Raw genomic sequence first — 20910 nt, 5'->3', positions numbered from 1 at the left:
TCAAGTATGTATTTAAAAATTAAAAGTTAGTGTTATAAGGGGAACCAAAAATTTTATACCAAGACGGACAATTTTTCGTAAAAGTTTCATAAAAACAAAGTAAAAACTTATTCGCAACTCCAGAGCTTGAATTCGCAACTCCAACAAACTATAGGGGCACTGCAACCAGCGTCTAATGGCGGATGAAAAAGGTAAAACAAACGCATGCCGTAGCGTAGAGAATGCTACTAAGCGTAGTAATTTTTGTTTGTATGCATGATTTTTTTGCTTTATTCTATTTAAATTATTTTTTAAAGTCTTGTGGATATTCTGGCCCACGTAGAAAGAAATGAGAGTTCTAAAAGCATTACTAAACGTCAGAAATTAGTACGAATTTCGTAGCTCTAAGCAGCCATTTCCACAATGTTGAATTCGATATTAATCAATTTTTGATGGAACTACCTACATTTTCAGCGTGGCCATAAGACTGACAAGAATAACAAATAATGCTAGATAATTTAATTATATGACATTACGAATGATTATCAAAAGAAGATAATACTTCTTTGCCTTGCTTGGCTAGCGCTAGCTAATGGGGTTGTTTCCTTCAGTCAAAAGTAGTACTTTTTGTTACTGAAATTGATAGAGTAAGCAAAAAAAAAAAAAAATAGCATTGACCCAGAAAATACTTTTATTTTCCCAACAGTTATTTTTTAATTAATTTTTTTAAATGTCCGATTTTTCAAACAAGGCGTAGTCTAGATGACGTCACAAATGATGCTCTTTGGCGCATCTTTCTATTGCGTTTCCACGTAATGATAGTCAAGAAGCGATTAAAATTGGCAATCAACCATACCGTTGCCAATACACGTGAGTAAAGATGCGAACTAAATATTTTGCTCTGTGAATGGCCACACTGAATGGCATTTCATCATTTGTGATGTCATCGGCGGAAGCGTAAATAATGAAAGCGCACCAATTTAAGTTCTTTTTTTTTTAAAGTATTAAACTTAAAAAAATTATTTAAATTTTTTTTTTTTAAATTTTGGAAACGTCCCCATTGTTTTGCATTTGTAGCTGAGTTATTATTCTCAAATTTCCGAATCGGTTAATTTAAAATTTTTCTGTTTCTTATGTTTCTAATTTCTGAATTATGATTTAATTCTGTCATGCTATGCAAATCATCAACGAAATTCTCACGGATATATGGGTGGTAGTTTTCTTTTTAATTGATCTACCATTATTTCTTTTAAATAATGGAATTCTGTAATCTTTCTACCATTTTTTTTTCCACTCATGATAAAAAATTAAAATGGTTTAACTGACATGTGAAAGTTCGCCAAGGGTTCCTTGCTCGCACAACACTAAAACTATAACCCTAAACAAATTTTTGGTGAAATTCTTCAGCTGAGAATGAAAGCAATAAAGTAAAGTTGTCACACTATTTTGGCGATAAAAATTCTCAGCTTCAAAAAAAGTGCGAAGTTTTTGCTTCAAATTTCTTTCTCGGTTAAACATTTTTCATTTCGTTCTACGATAATATATTCAAGAAAGTATTTTGCATACTGTCCATTCCAACCAAATGCTGCATTATTTTTAAACTAGGCGGAGATGAAAGCCCGAATTCTTCTGCTAATATTATTAAATCCTTCTTTCGAACTTAACAAAAAAAAAAAAAAAACATATTCTTATGAATTCACACAAAACAATAAAAAAAATTTACCTGGTAGAACGTTATCCTTTTTCAAAAAAAAAAAGGTTCGAACAGTATATGTGTTTTTAAATTCATGCAAATGCAAAGTTTGTTAATGCATAGTTTTCTTGTGTTTACGATTTCGCCATTTACGACAGTCAACTCACTCACTTTTTAGAGGAAAATATAATGAAAACTAACGTTATTTTGAGAAGCTCGATAATACCATTACGGGAGGAAACAATTTATGTTGCTGAAAGCAATCTAAGACACATCGAATGCGTCAATAAATACTCATAAACCAACTGCCTATATTTACCAACAGACACACGTGGAACGCAATGTTTTACCTTTTTCTTTAATTTTGCAAATCACCGCAAGGTAGTGTATTCGAGCGCTGGAGTTGCGAATACGATACCTTGCGGTGATTAACAATACTACCAAAAAAAGTAAAACATTCCAATCCACATGTTTTCCTTTTGGGTAAATTATAGACTTCAGACAGTTTGTGGTGCAATGTAATTTCAGAAGAATAGAATAGAAAGCTTCCCACAAACATGATGAAAAATTACTGTCATTCGGATTCGGCGTCAAAACAAGTTACAAGTTACGCTATTTGTTTGTTTTACCTTTTTCATCCGCCATTAGACAGTGGCTGCAGCGCACCCTATAGTTTATTGTAGTTGCGAATTACAGTTGTTATCATACGTTTTTTAACTGCGTGCATTGAACAAAATTAAATTCCTTTTTTTTAAATTTGTGTAATATCGAAACCGAGTGATAATAATCGCAAATTTGGTACCGTGTAATATCGAAACCGTGTTAGAATAATCGCAAATTTGGGACCGTGTAATATCGAAACCGTGTTGTAGAAGTACCGTCTTATACGAGGGACGCCTGTATTTCTACTTATCAAAAAATAAAAGAACTAACACCAGACACATTGGAAACATTTTTGAACAAACAAGTTTAATAACAATTTCAGAAAAATCTGTTGCATTCAGAATTTTGAACAAATACTACTGACAGTAATTACAAATCAATGAGGGCTGTCCACAAATGATGTCTCGATTTGAGGGGGGAGGCACGAGTTTGCGCTAAGGGGGCGGGAGGGAGTATCAAGAAGAGTGACATCACTCATTTTTTATTAGATGTTAATGAAAAATAGCGTGGCAATGACAGAAGGGTGAGCGGTGAGGTGAAGTTTGACACTTTTGCGACAAGTGGGGGGGGGGGGGGACCAAAAATGGTGAAAAAAGAGTGAGACATCATTTATGGACAGCCCCAGAAGCCCTTTAGCTATTCAAAGCAAATCACTAAGTTTTAAAAAATGTTCCAAAATACTTCTTTTTCAAAAATTGTTCCGAAGTGGATAGAATACGAATCAAAAACATTTTGTTTGTTTTTCAAAGGTATTTTTACCGAACACATTGCAGCTTTGCTGGAATCTTTCTTTTATTTTCTCTACTAGTTGTTCAGTTAGCCACTGGATGGCAGCATTAATCATGGAAAATGGTTTGGCAAAACTCAAAACGTCTTCACACTCCCTGTTCTTAACTAGAGCTGTCTTCACCATATGGACCTTGATTTAAAAGATGATGCTTATACAAACACAAATGAGACGCAATCTAGGTAACGTTTAGCATAGCATCAGAGAGTGCAGGGAGGGGCAACTTCCTAGAGGAGACACCTGTTCATGATTCCTACGTTTCTCAATTCATCAAACATAATTTGAAATTAGATTTTTAGGATTTCTACTTCAAAAAATTTCTGGAGTAAGAGACGCTTAACTGCCTTCTGAAAAATAGCCTGAAATAGCATTTTTTGCGACTTCCATTTCAAACAATGTTCGGGGTCTGAACCATAGACATGGGAACCGGTTTCCATGTCTATGGTCTGAACCCCTTCCCCTCGTTTCCCTTGTGTAACGTCGCCAAAGATGGAAAAAAGAAATGAGTTTTTCAACGCTAAGAGAACTTCAAATCTTCGACCTCTTCCCTAACATCCCCAAAGAGAGCTTAAAATTGTAATTTTAGAGTCGGAATGTTGGCCCTGAATTTCGTCTTGTGCGGCGTTATAAAGAAACCTGACTACAAATGACACCCAAAATTTCAATCATACTGTAAAAAATTGGCCAAATTAAATAAATTAGGTCGTCAATAACCATTGAAATTTCGAAGTGAATTATCATAACGGGTAACACGTCACACGTGTTTTGAAAAGAGTTTGCCAAACTTCTATCAAAGCTCATATGATATTTTTTATTTTAATTTATTTTAAATTAAAAAATTATAGCAAAAGTAGCATTTAATTTTTATTTGAAATGTATGCAAAATTGGAACTTTCAGACAGTTCTTAATTATTGCAAAAACTTTAATTTGCCAGAAACGAATTCGTGTTTTTGAGCAATCACAATTGCTTATTTTTATTTTCATTTGGTTATTTTTTTAATGAGCAATGTCATATACACCCCCTTCCCCCCAAACATAACTGCTAAAAAAGTTCCCCTCCCAAATCCATAGTCTGGATCCGCCACTGCTCGCACACGCGCCTACATACACACACACACACACACACCTACATACACACACACACCACTACATACTCACATACGCATGCCTACACATAAAACTCCTACACACGCCTACATACACACACACACATACGCTCGTGATTACGAAAAACATAATTTGAATTCAGGATGCCAAAAATTCAAATTTCTTTTTTTTTTTTTCCTGATTTTTTTTTTTTTTTTTTTTTTTTTTTTTGAGCAATCACATTGCTTATTGCTCTCACTTGACTGTTTTGAATTCCTATGAATTTTATTTTCCCTCCACCTCCCTCTGCAACACCACCGTCAACCGGCCCCTCCCGATGTTGCTCCTTTAGCGAAAACCGTCTCCAGAGGTTGCGTCCATAGCCTACACACACCTACACACACACGAATACATACACACACACATACACACACACACGAATACATACACACACACACGCACACCCACATACACACACGTACACACGCACACCCACATACACACACGTACACACACACACTCGTGATTGCGAAAAACATAATTTGAATCAAGACGTCAAAATTCAATTTTTTTTTTTTTCAGTGGAATATTTCCATCTCAATCTTGATTACGAAACCGAAACGTTAGATCTGAATTTATCAAAACGAATTCATTTCTTTCTTTCATTATTCGCATTGAAAAACCTGAAAATGGACTTGGCGTCAAAACATTCCAACAGTCGCCAAGGGACTTAGAGTAGGGGAAATTTACACACCTGCTTTCCATAAATTTCTACTTCGAAAACAGTTTATAACTAAAATAAAAATATGCATTCTTTTTCGATGATAAATGGAAACACGAAAGAACGACTATATATACTTGAAAAAGGAACATATAAACACTTTTGGTATGATATTAGTATTTAACTACCAGAAAGTTTCTAATCTGAGTTTTACCAGTTACATATATAAGAACAGTTCTTCGGGAGCTCAGGTGTCAGGTAGACTCGCTGCTTAACGTTAGGTCCGTAGAATCTACGGCAATTGGAACTGGTCCACTTTTACGATGGTAGTGGCAAGCGAATATATCCTACTCTGCTACACGATTGCATTCAATACTTTAAACTTTGCAAGTCTGTCGAACTTGTCCTCTATAATACAACATAAGGCAACAGAAAATTCACGCTAAAAAAAAATAGGATCATTTCTGATCCACATGTAGTTGAGTAAGTCGGTCTGCTTGATACCTTTTGTTTTCTTGGTTAAAATATCTCTTCACGTTTTTTCATTTACTAAGCACAGATATTTGCTGCACCGTTTTTTAAAAATGTTCTGTCGCGAAAGAAAGAAAATCATCAAATTTGCTTTGTGTTATCTTACAGGATAGACCAGTCATAGATCGAATGACAATGATATTTGCAAACGTGGATATCAGTTGTACAGGATAAGGGAGGATTTAATGTCGCCCCCCCCCCCGCCTAAAAATATTTATTTTAACACATATTGCTAATACTAATAATGTAGTTTTATACAAGTTAGAGCAGTTATAGTGACCAAAACCTCCACCCGAAAGGTAATTTCTGACGGTAAAACTGGTTGATATCAAAGTAGGAAGTTTGCCAACTTGGACATTTTGAAGATGTTTTAATGAAACGTAATGTAATGTACTTAATTCATTAAAAAATTGCAATGTGATTTTTCATTTTTTTTTATTGGAAGGCTGACTATTTGCAGTGCCATCTATTGAATAAAATTTCTACTAAAATCAGAAACTTGAGCTGCGCCCCTGGTGGTACTTAATCTACTACTATCACGGGACGCGGGAGCGTCCCCACAGCCAAGAAAACCAAACTTCAGCAGCCAACAAAGCAAATCCACCGCCAAGAAAGACGAAAGAAAATAAAAGCGACCAAGAACAGTTTACACGACGGAACAAGTTGGGGTTTTCACCCCTCTGTATCTCAGCCCCATGAAGACTCCCGGAGTTAATTTTTGGTATACTCAATCTCTAGTGGCCCCTGAAGACATAAACCAAAATGCAATCCCCGGACCATCAGGGGGAGAAGGAATTTAAATTAGAAAATCGCTGTTCGAAAAAGTTTTCTCTTTCTTTGACAGGGTTACAGCCCAGACGAGAAGAGGAATCGAGCTGAAATTTCGCACACACATTCCTTGTGCCCTACTGGTGTACCTTTTGTGCCATTTGACCCCCCTCCCCTCCCCCCTCTTGTTTTCACCCCCAAATTGCTTGTAGCCCTCCGGTTGGCTACAATAATAATTTTTTGTATGCATATTCTTGGGGGGCCATTGAGGACATATACAAAAATTCAAACCCCAGGGGCATCATGGACAAGAATAATTAAAGTTTGAAAATCATTAATTTCCCCTAAATTCATTTGTACTTACTCTCAGCTTAAAGGATTTGCTAATCTCTGACTGCAATTGCAAGGCAAAAACAGATCTAAGATCTAACAGTTATTCAAAAGTTGTCTTTGGAATGAAATTCAATCAATTAGCTGGGGAGCTAACCGATGGAAAACTGCAAATTATGATAAAAAGATACCACTTGGTAGGAATGTTGTTTATGACTATAAAATGAAATTAAGACCCAGAGGCATTTTTAAAAACCGTTTAAATTCAAGATGGCGGCGTTTTTCAAAATGGCTACCCATATTAGAGTTTTTTTAATATATGTCGTACAAAAGAGGTTTTTGTATCGCATTATAGGTTTTTCAGGTCACAGATTTAATTTTTTATGTTGAAAATAAGCTAAATCTTCATTTTGGTTCTTTTTTTTTAAGTATAATTATATTACTTACAAAAGAGATTACATACTTTTCAAAGTACCAATATAAAAATAGGAAAAATATTAAATGCAAATATGTACCAAAATATTAGTACTATGTCGTTAGTCAAACACTGCTTCATTCTTCACATTAATGTTTGCATAGTAGTGTGCAGGACAGACCAGCACTTCTGCAGCTACACTTGTTTTTGCAGATTTTGCAGGTGCACTTAATGAACTCAGTGCACGAATCAGAAATTTCCAGTAACTCTGACCATTTCAGCTGCCATCCAACCTTATTCACTTGGAGATGGTGCACGTATAATATGTTTATGAGCTTGTCCTAAAATGTGTTCAGCCTGGAAAGCACTACGCAATACTTTGTTGGTGGCAAACTTTCAAGTGGTCGATTTTTTGTCATTTTGAACTCTTTCCTTGCTTCATTTACAATTACTCTATTACTAGTGGAACAGTACAGTAGTACTACTACGTACCTTTTAGGTTGCGAAATAAATAAACATGCCACAGTTGCTTCTTTGAATATCATCCATGCCTTCCAAGTTGATTTTTGGAGCTTCCCAGTAAAGCAAGGAATGCTGTCACAAAACCTATGAAGGCATGAAATCCTGGTAAAGCTTTTCTTTTCCTTTTCTTTCCCAATAGCTTCATATATGGCATGAACTGTAATGCATTTGCTGTTGTTTCCTGTTACAAAAGCAATCCAATGTTTATCCAGACTTAATGTTGACAAGGAAAAAAAGTAAGATATTGCAAAAACTAACACATCTGAATCAACAATGCACATGACAGTATTCCTGAAACGGGTTTTCTACCATGTCTTGAAGATGCACTATTATTCTTGAGCTTGTTTCTTCTGGGCCAGGGCAAGTAACATCAATGGGGGAAGTTTTTGCAGTACTATTTCCTTTAATGTCTTCATCGAAAGTCGTTAGAACCTGTACATTAGTTATGGTGGTGACGGTTGAGGCTTATAAGTGGAGTAGGGACGGGGGGCTGAAAAAAACACTAAAAGCCATGGGATTTTCAGCGGCAGCAAAAGATTAAAAAAAAAATTACATAAAAAGGAATTGACATCATTGTTCACAATAATCCTGCTATCGATTACGATAAGGTTCTGGTCATTTTTCAAAAATGGATTTCCAAGTTCTTTCAAAGTGCTATAAAGAGCTCGAACCTTTGTAAAATATTTAATTTGAAATGAGTGGTACTGCTCAATATGGAGTCTACTATTTTCTTCATGTTTTAGCTTAATATCACACTTAAACTCTTCTGTTATTAATCGGCTTATCTGTGCATGAAATACACCGCCAGCTCAGGCATTTCCAGCCGAGGACTGCAGTTTCGTGCTTATTAGCACTCATCACCCCGACATAGAAAAGTGACTGAGCTGGAGATGGAAAACCTCTTATGGAAGCCAAGAGGGCCAAACAAAATGGTAGCTAATGTAGAATTAGCACAGACCAGACGAGTGACCGAAGCAGTGGTTCGGTTCAACTCGAAAATTGATGTCAAGGCATGGTATATTTAGTAAATTACAGCGCATTATACCGCGGCTTATTTGTGGTCTAGGAACCATTCAACGCCTAAGTGCTGATGGATCCTGTGTCAATCCTATTGCACCGCCATCTCCTTTTACTATTGCATTATTTTGTTGGTGTGCTTGGTCAATACTGATTGCTGAGAATAATCTATTAGATTTTCTTATCTTAAACTGTCCCGAAATAAATGATTGATGTAGCTCTGATGGTAATTCAAACTCTGCATCATAAAGATCTTTTTAGATGGATTGAAAACGGAGATGAATTAAAAACGGAAACTTTACGTTTGTAAAGATATTGAGACTTTCCAATGCCAGAGAATTGATTTTATTTGGGGCATATATGTTACACCAACGATTAAAGGTCAAACTAGAGAGAAGTGGGGAGCAGGAATAAGAAGACAAGTGCTTTCACACGGTACTTTACCTAAAAATTGATCAGGATTTTTAAGAAATTCAAATAACAAAGAAGGATTCTTTGCTCTGTTAGGTACGTTTAGCTGCAAGTACCATAAAAAATGCAGGTTCTAACGACTATAGGTGACGACATTACAGGAAATAGTACTGCAAAAACTTCCCTCATTGATGTTACTTGCCCTGGCCCAGAGGAAACAGGCTCAAGAATGATACTGCATTTTCAAAAACATGGTAGAAAACCGTTTCAGGAACATTGTCGTGTGCATTGTTTATGCAGATGTGTTAGTTTTTGCAATATCTCACTTTTTTTCCTTGTCAACATTGTCTGGATAAACATTGGATTGCTTTTGAAACAGAATCAACAGCAAATCCACTACAGTGCTTGCCGTATATGAAACTATTGGAAAAGAAAAGGAAAAAAAAGGCTGTACAAGGATTTCATGCCTTCATAGGTTTTGTGACAGCATTCCTAGATTCACTGGGAAGTCCATAAAATCCACTTGGGAGGTAAGGGTGATATTTAAAGAAGAAACTGTGGCATTTCTTATTTATTTCACAACCTCAAAGTTCTATACCGAGCGAAATTTTTGACATTTTTGAAAGGTAAATTGTAGTACTACTGTACTTTTCTACTAGTAATAGCGACACTGTAAATGATGCAAGGAAAAAATGGTTTATGACAAAGAAACAGGCCTCTTGAAAGTTTGCCAGTAACAAGTATTGCGTTGCGCTTTCAAAGCTGGACACATTTGGGGACAAGCTCACAAACATATCATATGTGCACCATCTCCAAGTGAATAAGGTTGGATGGCAGCTGAAATGGTCTGAGTTACCGGATATTTCTGATTCATGCACTGAGCTCAAAAAGTGCACCTGCAAAATCGGCAAGAATAAGAGTAGCTCCAGATTTTAGGTCTGTCCTGCACACTGTTATGCAAAAATTAATGCGAAGAATGAAGCACTGTTTGATTAACGACGTAGTACTAATACTTTCGTACATATTTGCATTTAATATTTTTCCTATTTTTATATTGGTACTTTGAAAAGCACGTAATCTCTTTTGTAAGTAATAAAATTATATTTAGAAAAAAAGCACCAAAATGAACATTTAGCTTATTTTCAACATACAAAATGAAATCTGTGATCTGAAAAACCTATAATTCAATATAAAAACCTCTTTTGTACGACATATATTAAAAAAACTCTAATATGGGTAGCCATTTTGAAAAACGCTGCCATCTTGGTTTTAAACGGTTTTTGAAAGTGCCTCTGGGTCTTAATTTCATTTTATAGTCATAAACAACATTTGCTACCAAGTGGCATCTTCTTATCATAATTTGCAGTTTTCCATTGATTTTTGTCGTTTATCTCCCCGACTAAATACCATAGACTAATAATAAGAGTAGACCGAGCTTTCCCAGACTTGCTGATAAAAAAATTGGTTCATGGACACATCATGTGACTGGTCGGAGGCTTGGCGAAAACTTGGTTGCAAGATGGCAACATTATCTATAGTTTGTCACTCGACATGTATTTTAAGACGTAATGTGTTTTCATTATAATTTTTTTCCAGATGCAGAGATTGAACTGTTTTTCTTTTAGTTATGCATTATTTTGACATTAGTAATTAGTTTTTGATTACAGTTTTCAGTAACCTTTATTTCATTTCGAACTGCTACGTCAGCGTTGGCGTGAACGTAATGACGTAAACGTTTTGCGTTAACGCAAAAATGTACTAATCGGTATCTTAAATTGAAATTTTAGGTAAAAACCTTCCCGTTTGCCGATTCTTTTTGGGCGCTTGCATCTTTAATTGCTTAGAGAGTTGTTGAAATTGAATAAAGAAAATGCACAATACTATCTAAACGAAAAACTCACTATATTAACAAAATATTTACAACTTAGAATAACAAATTTACAAATCGGACTCCATAAAAAATCATTCTTCCGTGTTCCATCAATTCTATTTATTTATTTCTCGCCGGCGTTGATCGTCTGCTACGATCGCTGTTGCTAGGATATCCACCAGTCACATAGTTTGGTTTATGAGCAGCAATAGGGTTGCCATAGCTCGGGCTATTCTTATTATTAGTCTATGATCAATACTAATAAAAACAGTTGCAACTAGACGTTAAATCGCGGATATCACAAATTTGCCACAGCGACTGCGCATGCGCACGGACTAAGCTCATTGAGCTTTCTGTTTTAAGATTCTACGTTGTTTGTTGAGCAATTACGATTACTTATTGTTCTCACTTGACTGTTTTGGCGTGCTATCATTTTATTTTCCCGCCAGCACCCTCCGCAGCACCAGCGTCGACCGGTCGCCTCACGATGCTGCTCCTCTAGCGAAAACTGTCTCCAGGTTGCATCCATATGCTACACACACGCGCATACATACACAACTACACACACACACAAATAAATACACCTACACACATACACAAACACATACACACACACACGCACACATAGACACCTACATATACATACAGACACCTACACGTACACACACACCTACACACAACTACCCACACACTCATCACACTCATGCCTGCACACGGACACAAACACATATGCCTACACACACATACACATACCCCTTACACACAAACACACTACCCCCCCCCCCCCACATAACACACATGCCTATATACACACACACTCGTGATTGCGAAAAACATAATTTGAATTCAAGAGGACAAAATTCATTTTTTTTTAATATTTAAGCAGAGAAACAAATTAATGAATGGGATTAGAATGCTGCCCTCCCCCCCCCCCCCAGTTTTGCCAATAAGACATTTTTTTCCTTCCTGTTTTTCAGTTTTGATATATTTAATGGGGGAGGGGGATTTTAAATGTGGGCGAAACTGGGGTTATATAAACCATGAAAATATTTTGAGTAACATATTATATGTAACTGCACGCATATGAATATGATACCCCTAGCTTTATAATTAAAAGCCAAAAATAGCACTTTGGTTTGCTTATTTTCTAAATTAATGCATCTTTCACAAACATAACACATTGTAGCATCGTAAAAGCATGGTCAGAAAACGCAAGTTAAGTAGAAACCTATAAATCTAAAAGCTATAAGGAGCTAAATCTCCACTTGCTATATGAGGCAACAAATTTTATTATGTCTAGAAAAATAATAATAATTAAAATATCCCACTTCAGAAAGAAATTAAATAATTGTATTTTGAAGTAAAAAAGGCTGTTATATGCTGCACCGAAACATTCCGGTGATTGGAGTATTGGAGGAAACCCCTTCGGCCTACAACTCACAGAAAAAAAGTGCAATAAGACGGGAAAAAAAGAATTCCATAGCGGCTTCTAACACCTGAAATTTATCTAGAAAAGAACACGAAAAAAAAGCATGTTTGAGTCCTGTATGAAGAAAATGGTTTTGATTTGTGAAAACGTATTGAGCGGATTTTCTGAAAAAGCGTGACGAAAAATTTGGAATATTTTCACCTCTTTCCTATTGTAATTTTCAAGGACCAATCGAAAATGACGTCGGAAGCGAGATGACGTATGAAACGGACAACGTAAGATCGGGGTTCTATTGCATTTTTGTTTTGCTCTTTCATTGATGTTTTAAAATAGAATAATAAACGACAATGAAACAAATAAAAGTTGTCCACCAGTTGTTTTCGGGAGAAAGTTTTGATAAATATGAAAAGCATTGTATCCTCGTCGTGCCTTAAACTAATGAGTAAGGAAAATAACGTGCCTTGGTAATGCTTGGCACCACCAAGCTCTCTTGGTATCAATTTTTGGAAGGGCACAGGTCGTCCTCGTGTGGTCCGCCTACTTTAGCGGACTGCTGAGTTGTTGTGATCTGCCCTTAAAAAGTGAATAATGGAGTAGGTTGTAGTAAACTGTTTGTTTACTACTTTGTTTGTTTTTGTTTGTTTGTTTTACTTGACTACCTGTTTGGTAGTCAAGTTTCTTCGTTTGAAAAATTTAAATCTCTCCTGTTATTCGTGATGTAATCTTCTGAGTTAAGATGGCGTCAAAAGTTACTTATTTATTCCTACCATTTCAAAATTTTAATTAATCCGAAGCATTTATGCCTCTTTAATTTTTTTTTTTTTTTTTGTCTACAAATTGATAGATACCTAATTGTACTAAGCCAACGATATATTACGACCGAATTTTTGTGTTCATTTTATTTTATGTGTCAATACTGTTGAAGCAATAGTATTTTTAATTGTTTAGTTTTTACGCCACCCATTAATTCTAGTTTTCTCTGCATCACACGAAACAGTTTTGAAAATGGATCTTGTGACATTGTTTACATTTAAAGTTGGCCTCAAAGACAAGCAATGTCAAAAAATCACCCTTCGCATCATTATCATCGTCTTTATATCCATAAATTATGATGTGATTAAAATTTCCAAGTAAAATTATCTTTGCTGCTGATAATTAAGAAAGACACCCCCCCCCCCTCCAAAAAAAGAAAAAACGGATGACCATTCTGCATTTATAGATTTTGCTCATAGAATAAGATTTAACTTTTAAAATCCTGGATTTAATTAAAGCTGTATGGATTGTTTTTTAATTTAAATTAAGAAAGAAAAAGTTACGCTTTTTTGGTTTCTTATTATTATTATTTTTAATATCAATATTTTCTAATATTATTGCACTGTACTGTTCTTCTTCCACTAGAAAAGGAAAAATATAAAAAAGATAAAATAATTTTTGTTAAATTTGGGAGAAAGAAAAAGAGCAGTGCCGTAACCAGAAATAATTTCGGGGAGGGTTTTAAAACTTTCGTGCGGATATTTGCGCTATTTGTGCTAATGTTCAAGTCGTTTTGAAAGCGTTTTATGCAATTAACTAGCTGCGTTGCCCAGCTTTGCCCGGTCCACCTTGAAAATTAAAATTGTGTCAAGTGACGTATATTCAACAATCAGGCGTAAAAAATAAATAAATAAAAAAAAAAGCATCATGATTTCCCTTCCAAACAATGACGACAGATATTAAAATACTTTTAAGAAATTAAATCCAGAAAGATGGATTTAAAATGCGTGACCATGGAAACACAAAATAAAATAAGTTTAATGAATTAAAATGCGAAAGAAAATTGTTCACAATTTGAATGGAATCGAGATTTCTTAAACTTGATTTAAAAAGGTTTGTAACTTTTTTTCCTTTCGAGATAAAAGCTTATTTTTTCGACCAAAGGTCGAGTTAGACCTGGAGTAAAGAAGGTCGCTTTTTCCAATGGCGTCAAAAAGAAAGCTGTGGGACAATTCCTTCACTTTTTATTGATTTATTTAATGAAGAAAGTAGTGCCTAAATTTCAGTTAAGCCTAAAAAAATTCGAGCTAAAAACGCAAATAACTCCCGCCGTAATAAAGTTAGAGCATTGAAACAAATTGCGTAGAACGTGGAAAATTCTATCCTTTCTAACGATATGTCATATTAATATGTGCAAATAATTTTTCACCCCCATATTTGAGACTTTATGTGAAAATTGGACGTAAATTGGAATAAAAAAAGAGCTATTCATCGAATTTTATTCGAACTGGTCTGCAAACCTTCTCAGGACTTAAAGAAACAAACTGTGAAAATTTCAGCAAAATCGGCTGGGTATTTTTCGAGTTTTGCGAGTTCAAACACACAGACGTTTTTTGGGGACTTCATTTTATACTATGTAGTGATATACATATGAAAGACATTTTAGTTTTGGAACAATATTTCTTGAAAATTTTTAAATATAAACGAACATTTAAATGTCAAACCGAACTTTTTTGGGAGGGGGGATTGAACCCTAAGACCCCCCCCCCCCCCCCCCGTGTATACGGACCTGAAAGAGAGAGATGGAAAGAAGATAAAAAATAATGTAGGATTACGAGAAATTAAGCTCGCTTAGTTCCAAACGAGCTTTCCAGATGATAAGTATTTTCAACTCACAGAAACATAAGAGTTGTTTCCTGTACGAATGTTCTTCAAACCTTCGTGAGCTTTGCGTTATTGAGCGTTGTGTGTTTGAACATGCCGCTACGCGAGGCGAGAATCCAGAGGAGGGGTCACAAGCGTCATGACTAGGGTTGCTAGGGGAAAATTTTGGAAGCAGCCAATCTGCTCTGTGCAACTATACCACTTAGAGACTTCGGAATTTCACTAAATGATTTGCTTAATCTTAAGGTACAACTTAGCGCTGAAAAATTATGTTTCTAAAATAAAATTATTGTTTCGGTTAGGATGGAAAACAGCAAATTTCATGTAATTTCCCTAGAAAATGTTTAATTATAAAACCGTTGCCTTGCAACAGTAATGTAAAGAGCAATCGTAATCAAAATTTTGAATCAAGGCTTCTCTGAAGCAAGCATGAAATTAGCAAGCATAAATCCTAGAGAGGAACAAGGATTAAATTTTAGTGCCAACTGCTTAAAGTTTTAGACACGTATATAGGTTTTTTTCCCTTTTAGTACCGAGCATTTATATGAAAAAATAAGGTTAAGTTTGGTGAGGGTAAAATTATTCTATTTCCGAAATACATTTGCACAAAAAAGAATAAAATAAAAGAATTTTCTTTAAAATACCAAGCACTTTTCATAATGCACTCAAAAGGACAAAATAACTTTTCTGGGTCAGAAAGGACAAATTAAAAATTCCAGTCCTTTTCGAAAATTCCAGGAAAATGACACCACAAAGAAGAAAAGCGCGGTTCTAGTCATTTCAAACCAAACTTTCCCAATAAGAAAAATATGCTTGTTTCAACACTCAAAGTTATGATTGAAAGCTAGATAATGATAATAAATTCTCTTCACGACTTGGGCCGCTTTTTTCTTCGTTTGTAGTGTCATTTTCGTGGAATTTTCGAAAACTACAGGAATTCTTAAATTGTCCTTTCTGACACAGAAAAGTTATTTTGTCCTTTTGAGTGCATTATGAAAAGTGCTTGGTATTTTTTAGAAAATTATGTTATTAAATAAAATACTTGTCATACATTTCCTGTATTCTTATGTGCAACATTAATAAGAATATCCTCATCCTCATATAAATAATAGCCGATGATCGAGTAACCCGCGTGCTTCAACAATGAAACTCACCCCACGGCTCACGGCATGATAATTTGATAATGTGTTTTGGTAAAACTTAACATGCAGGGAAAGGCTTTATCGTGACAAGGCTGAACTCGATCCGATAACTTAACTGTTTCACTGGTAAAACTGTGACATTTCAGGGGAATGAAGAAACAAAAAAGTGGTCAACAATGAACGCTACCTACTAGAGTTAAGGGTAATTCACTGGAGTTAGGGGTTACAATTTCAACTATCAAAATATCACTCAAGCAGGCAATGGCTTCGTTCAAATATAGAAGCAATTTTTACCCGTCATACATTGACGGGCGACTTTTTAGAGGTGTAAATAATTGCTTATTTTATTTATATTTTTTTTCTTATTAAATTACGTTCACTTCACCGAAGTTGATGTTCCCGTGATTTTTCTGATTAGCATGGTGGCGAGAAAAGTTTAGCTCGTAGTTTTAATATTTGTTAAGAGGACGAATTTTCGTAGTAGTATATTTTACTGTTGAAGAAGGGGGTGGGGGAGTGTAATATTACGTTTTTCTTTTTTTTTTTTTAAGGAAAAACATCAACACAGATGATTTTAAAAAGCAAAATTTCGTCGAAACACAGAATTTCCAAATTAATAATCCCTATCATTTAAATTGATAAGAAATAAAAATACCAAAAAGGTATACACTGTAAATTTAATCTTTATGATGAGTATACGAGTGCAAATTTGACATAACCAGATTTTTTCTACCGCATCCTAATGACCATTTCTTTTTTTATGGATACGCCTCGCATTGCCTATCCAGAAAATCACCAGTCATTATATGACGTATGAATTTCTTCTCTATTTCTATTTCAGACCAGTTGTAGAAACAAGACACTCAACGAGTAGGGTTCTATCGCAATCCGTTAATGCAAAAAAAAAAAAAAAATCCGGCTTCCGAAAATGACCGACTGCATAATCAAATGGCTATGACTAATTTCGTTAGTTAAATTGAAATATGAAAAAAAAAAAAAAAATAAGTGCAAAAGCTTCACGATTTTGCGTGTTATCCTTATGCAAGGGCCATAGTAATCTTCTCTGTATCGTTCCAATTTTAGTATATGCACTACCGAAACGATTACAACTTTTCATGTGAGCCATTCATTATATATAAATTTGCTTAATTAGTATATTATTTTACTGGTAGTTATTGAAAGTTTTCACGATTGTTAGTTTCATTTGTTTTAGAGTAATTATCTTTTACTATTTGTGCAATTTTGTTTCTGAAGTTTCTCTCAATTACGATACTTTTTCTTTTGAATTTATTGCAAATTTACTTTGATTGTTAATTTCGAAACTGAAGCAATATTACACAACCAATTTTTAGCGTACGTGACATGTGCTGCCATCTTTAAAGTAATAATGTAACTTAATATTTGGTAACATAAGCTAGATGTAACTTTTCTTTTACATAGAGGGTGTTTCTGAACCCTTGCGCAAATGGGCAAATCTTTAAGGGGTGACAGTAAACATCAAGACAAACATTATGAAGCAAAAAATAAGGGTCCCAAACGTCTTCCGAAGGTGGTAGGCGCCATTAAAGTTTAGGGTCCAAAATTTCAAATGATCATAAAAAAAAAAAAAAAAAAAAAAATTCTAATTTGAATTCTGAAACTTTGAATTCAAATTATGTTTTTCGCAATCACGAGTTGCGACAAGGCCCTACTGATTAGAGTTATTGTTTCTAGAAACGGCTCCCCCCCCCCCCAAGCATGTCCCTCCTCCTGGGTGGTTACGTGTGTATAGCTGTGTGTGTAGGCTTACGTGTGTGCACGTAGGCGTGTGTATGTGTGTAAAGGCGTGTGCGCGTAGGGGGAGTGTGTATGAGCATGAGTGTGTGGGACATGGACGCCACCGCCCAGCAAAAGTGGATTCCGGTGGACAGTGCTCAGGACCAGCCGCGCCGCCGCCGGTGGACGGTGGTGCTGCAGGCCTGGTCCAAGCTGAAAAAGGAACCGGAACATCAAGGACTGTCAAATGAAAGCAATAAGCAAACGTGATTGCTCAAAAAAAAAAAAAAAAAAAAATAGTCGAGTCGTTTGCGGTTTTCGTTAAAATTACTCTTTTTGTTAGTAGTATTTTATTGAAATGAAATTTTGAAGCTGTAGTTCAAAAAATGACGATAGATGGCACTTTAGACTTTGGCGTAGCGAATAGCTAATTTCCACTGTTATTTTCGAATCTCGTTAAATGTTTTCTAATGCTTAGACTAAAACTTAAATTTTGAGCTCAAAACCTGAATCTTTGGGAGTAATTAAGTTGCTCAAACTGAACTGTTTTCAGAAGTTAAAATACACTCTGTCGCAAAAAAAAAAAATGTTCCCCTAGAAGGAAACGAGCTATCTTCACGAAACTTAACATACGCGTGGCGTATGAGAAGATAAGAAAATAATTACAAATTCAGAACACGATAGCTTTTTTTACGAAGTTATGACCCAACAAAGGTTACAAAACCGTTAGTAGTATAGCCTCTTCTAGCAGCTATACAAGGCAAAACACGGCATGGTATAGAAAGAAGTAGGTCACCTATGTCGCGAAACAACTTCTAACTCTCTTCTGCCACGCGGTTATAACAGATACATGAAACCAATTAACTTAAAACATTTTATTGAAGAAAAATTATGAACTAAATGAACGAACATAAATTAAAATCATAACAGAACTAACATAAGCAACATAAGCATGAATTCACTGGGTATATATACACCAAACTGCTTGGCTAATACTGTTGCCATTTTAAAAAACATAAAAGTTTTTCCACATACTCCCCACCTGTACTCTTTAATGAGTACACTATAACTTAATATAAATTAAACAGATCTATCAATTTAAACTAAATTAGACATTTCAATCATCACTTAAATTAACAATCAACTTACTTCAGTCTGAAATTAAACTAATTTAAACATTCAATAAACAATACATTTCATTACAAAACAGTCACTTCGAATGGATAGAGTAGTTGAATTTCTCTTCTTAAGCAACCTTTAGACGTGCGGACTATGCATGCACGTACATTGCCATCTCTTCCTATGAGAACTTTATCGATCACACCCATGTCCCACAGTAACTTATTTTTCAAAGGTCCTTCAACAAGCACTACATCTCCAATTTTTAAGTTTTGTTGGGAGTGAGGAACTAAAAAATTATGAGCACTTCTCAATTGCAATAAATACTGTTCTTTCCATTGAGACCAAATTTGCTTGATTAAACGAGTCTGGAACAATTTACGTTTCTGTAAAGTCTTTTGGTTAGATCTTTTGTCAAATACCTCAAGGAAATAATTTGGAAAGTTAATCTTGTCCTTTCCTGGAAATAAAAAACATGAAGGTGTTAATGCAATTGGTTCATTTAAATCATTGAACTCATAGGTAATTGGTCTATTATTCAAAATAAACTCAATTTCTGTAAGGATGGTAGCAAGCTCTTCTAATGTCAATAGAGCTCTTCCGAGTATTTTTCTCAGCGGGGGCCTTACAACGAAGATAACGATTTATTCTGGTGACGACTAGTTCTCCCTCACGGAAAGCGAGAACATCCGAGAAAATAGTCGGGATCTATTTTTTGCACTACCACCAAAGCCTCTAGTGAGAATTTTTCGCCCGTTCTCCCGTGAATCGATATCGAGAACGGCTGACCAATCAAATGATAGTTTGGGCTTCATCGTTCTCACCCAAAACAGTTAGTTGTTGATGTTGCTCGCACGTGCTCGGTTTGGTAACACTTCGGACGAAAATGTCGGCAAAAAATATCAGGGTCAAAAAGACCCAGATCGGAATTATTATAGCCGAAATGGAGCAAAATGCCGACCTCAACGCAAATAAATTAAAAAATACCTATACGGCTGTGCATCGACAGCAAGATTGGCTGAAATTAGCCGAAAAACTAAATTCAGCTGGAGGTGCAAAAAAAAAACGGTTAAGGCATGGCAAAAGGTAAGTCATTTCCTATTACTAAAACTTCTTTATGCATTTTAAAATATTCAAGCAGTGCTACATTTGGGAAGACGCCGTCCCCCGAAATATTTGATTCTTTATTGGTAAAATAAATCAAATTTCCTTTTCTGTTCGCTAGTCGTCCGAACATTTTTTTTTTTTTTCAACTACAGCACTGTACTAAAGTACTTTCTATTGTCTAATTTTATTTCCATCATCCCTATATTGTAAAAGGCTATACATATATGATATTAGTTAGGTAATGAAGTTTGCATTCTTTAGCATTGAAAAGTTGGGTGCAAAAAGATGTAATATCCTCAGTTTATTTTTCTACATTGGTTTTTGTTTTTCAAAGCTTGTAAGTTCAAACCAACTTTTTCTATAAAAATCTTCAATTTTCTTCAGCACTGAGCCAAGCAAAACTGGTTATATCGATGGATAGGGGATTATCTTGGGGCTTTGAGATCGCTATTTTTTGCTTTAAACTTTTGGGGATAAAATTTTCTCGAGTGAAAGCTTCATTGTGTTGAAGGAACTAAAAGCAAAAGGATGCAAGTAACAATGTGTATAAGTTTGAGATAGCTAATTCAAATGGTACGAGAGACATCCAGTTTTCAAAAAATAATTAGTTATAACTAGGCTTGCGAAATGTCTCGGTTTCACAGGTTGTCAATCAGCAAAGAGGAATCAATTATTCGGCTTCTCAGGGTCTGCCGCCAAAACAAAAACCAAATTTTAAAACAAAATTGTGTTTGCTGCCACATGATTTTCTTATTGCTCTTTATGTCACATTTTTTTGGATCATATGAAAGTTCCCCGGGAAAATTTTTCAAAATACAGGGGTCACAAGAATTTTCCACCATACATATTGTATTCATTTATTGGTTGTATCAACCAAGAATTATATGCATAGATTTTTAGAAGTACGCTATGGTAACTTCTCATATG

The 20910-nt window shown here is 35.2% G+C and overlaps 2 non-coding genes across 2 annotated transcripts; one reads left to right on the top strand and one right to left on the bottom strand.

The window, feature by feature from the left end:
* Window positions 1-12648: 12648 nt before the first annotated feature.
* On the top strand, window positions 12649-12798 carry LOC129228783 (U12 minor spliceosomal RNA). The gene has a single exon (XR_008580971.1). It is a non-coding gene; the product is annotated as a U12 minor spliceosomal RNA (small nuclear RNA).
* A 4204-nt stretch (window positions 12799-17002) lies between these two features.
* On the bottom strand, window positions 17003-17109 carry LOC129228839 (U6 spliceosomal RNA). The gene has a single exon (XR_008581020.1). It is a non-coding gene; the product is annotated as a U6 spliceosomal RNA (small nuclear RNA).
* Window positions 17110-20910: the final 3801 nt, after the last annotated feature.

This window comes from Uloborus diversus, chromosome 8 (assembly GCF_026930045.1).
Source record: "Uloborus diversus isolate 005 chromosome 8, Udiv.v.3.1, whole genome shotgun sequence".
Classification (NCBI taxonomy): Eukaryota; Metazoa; Arthropoda; class Arachnida; order Araneae; family Uloboridae; genus Uloborus; species Uloborus diversus.
The sequence above is the reverse complement of the archived record's forward strand: the minus strand, read 5'-3'. Positions and strand labels throughout refer to the sequence as shown.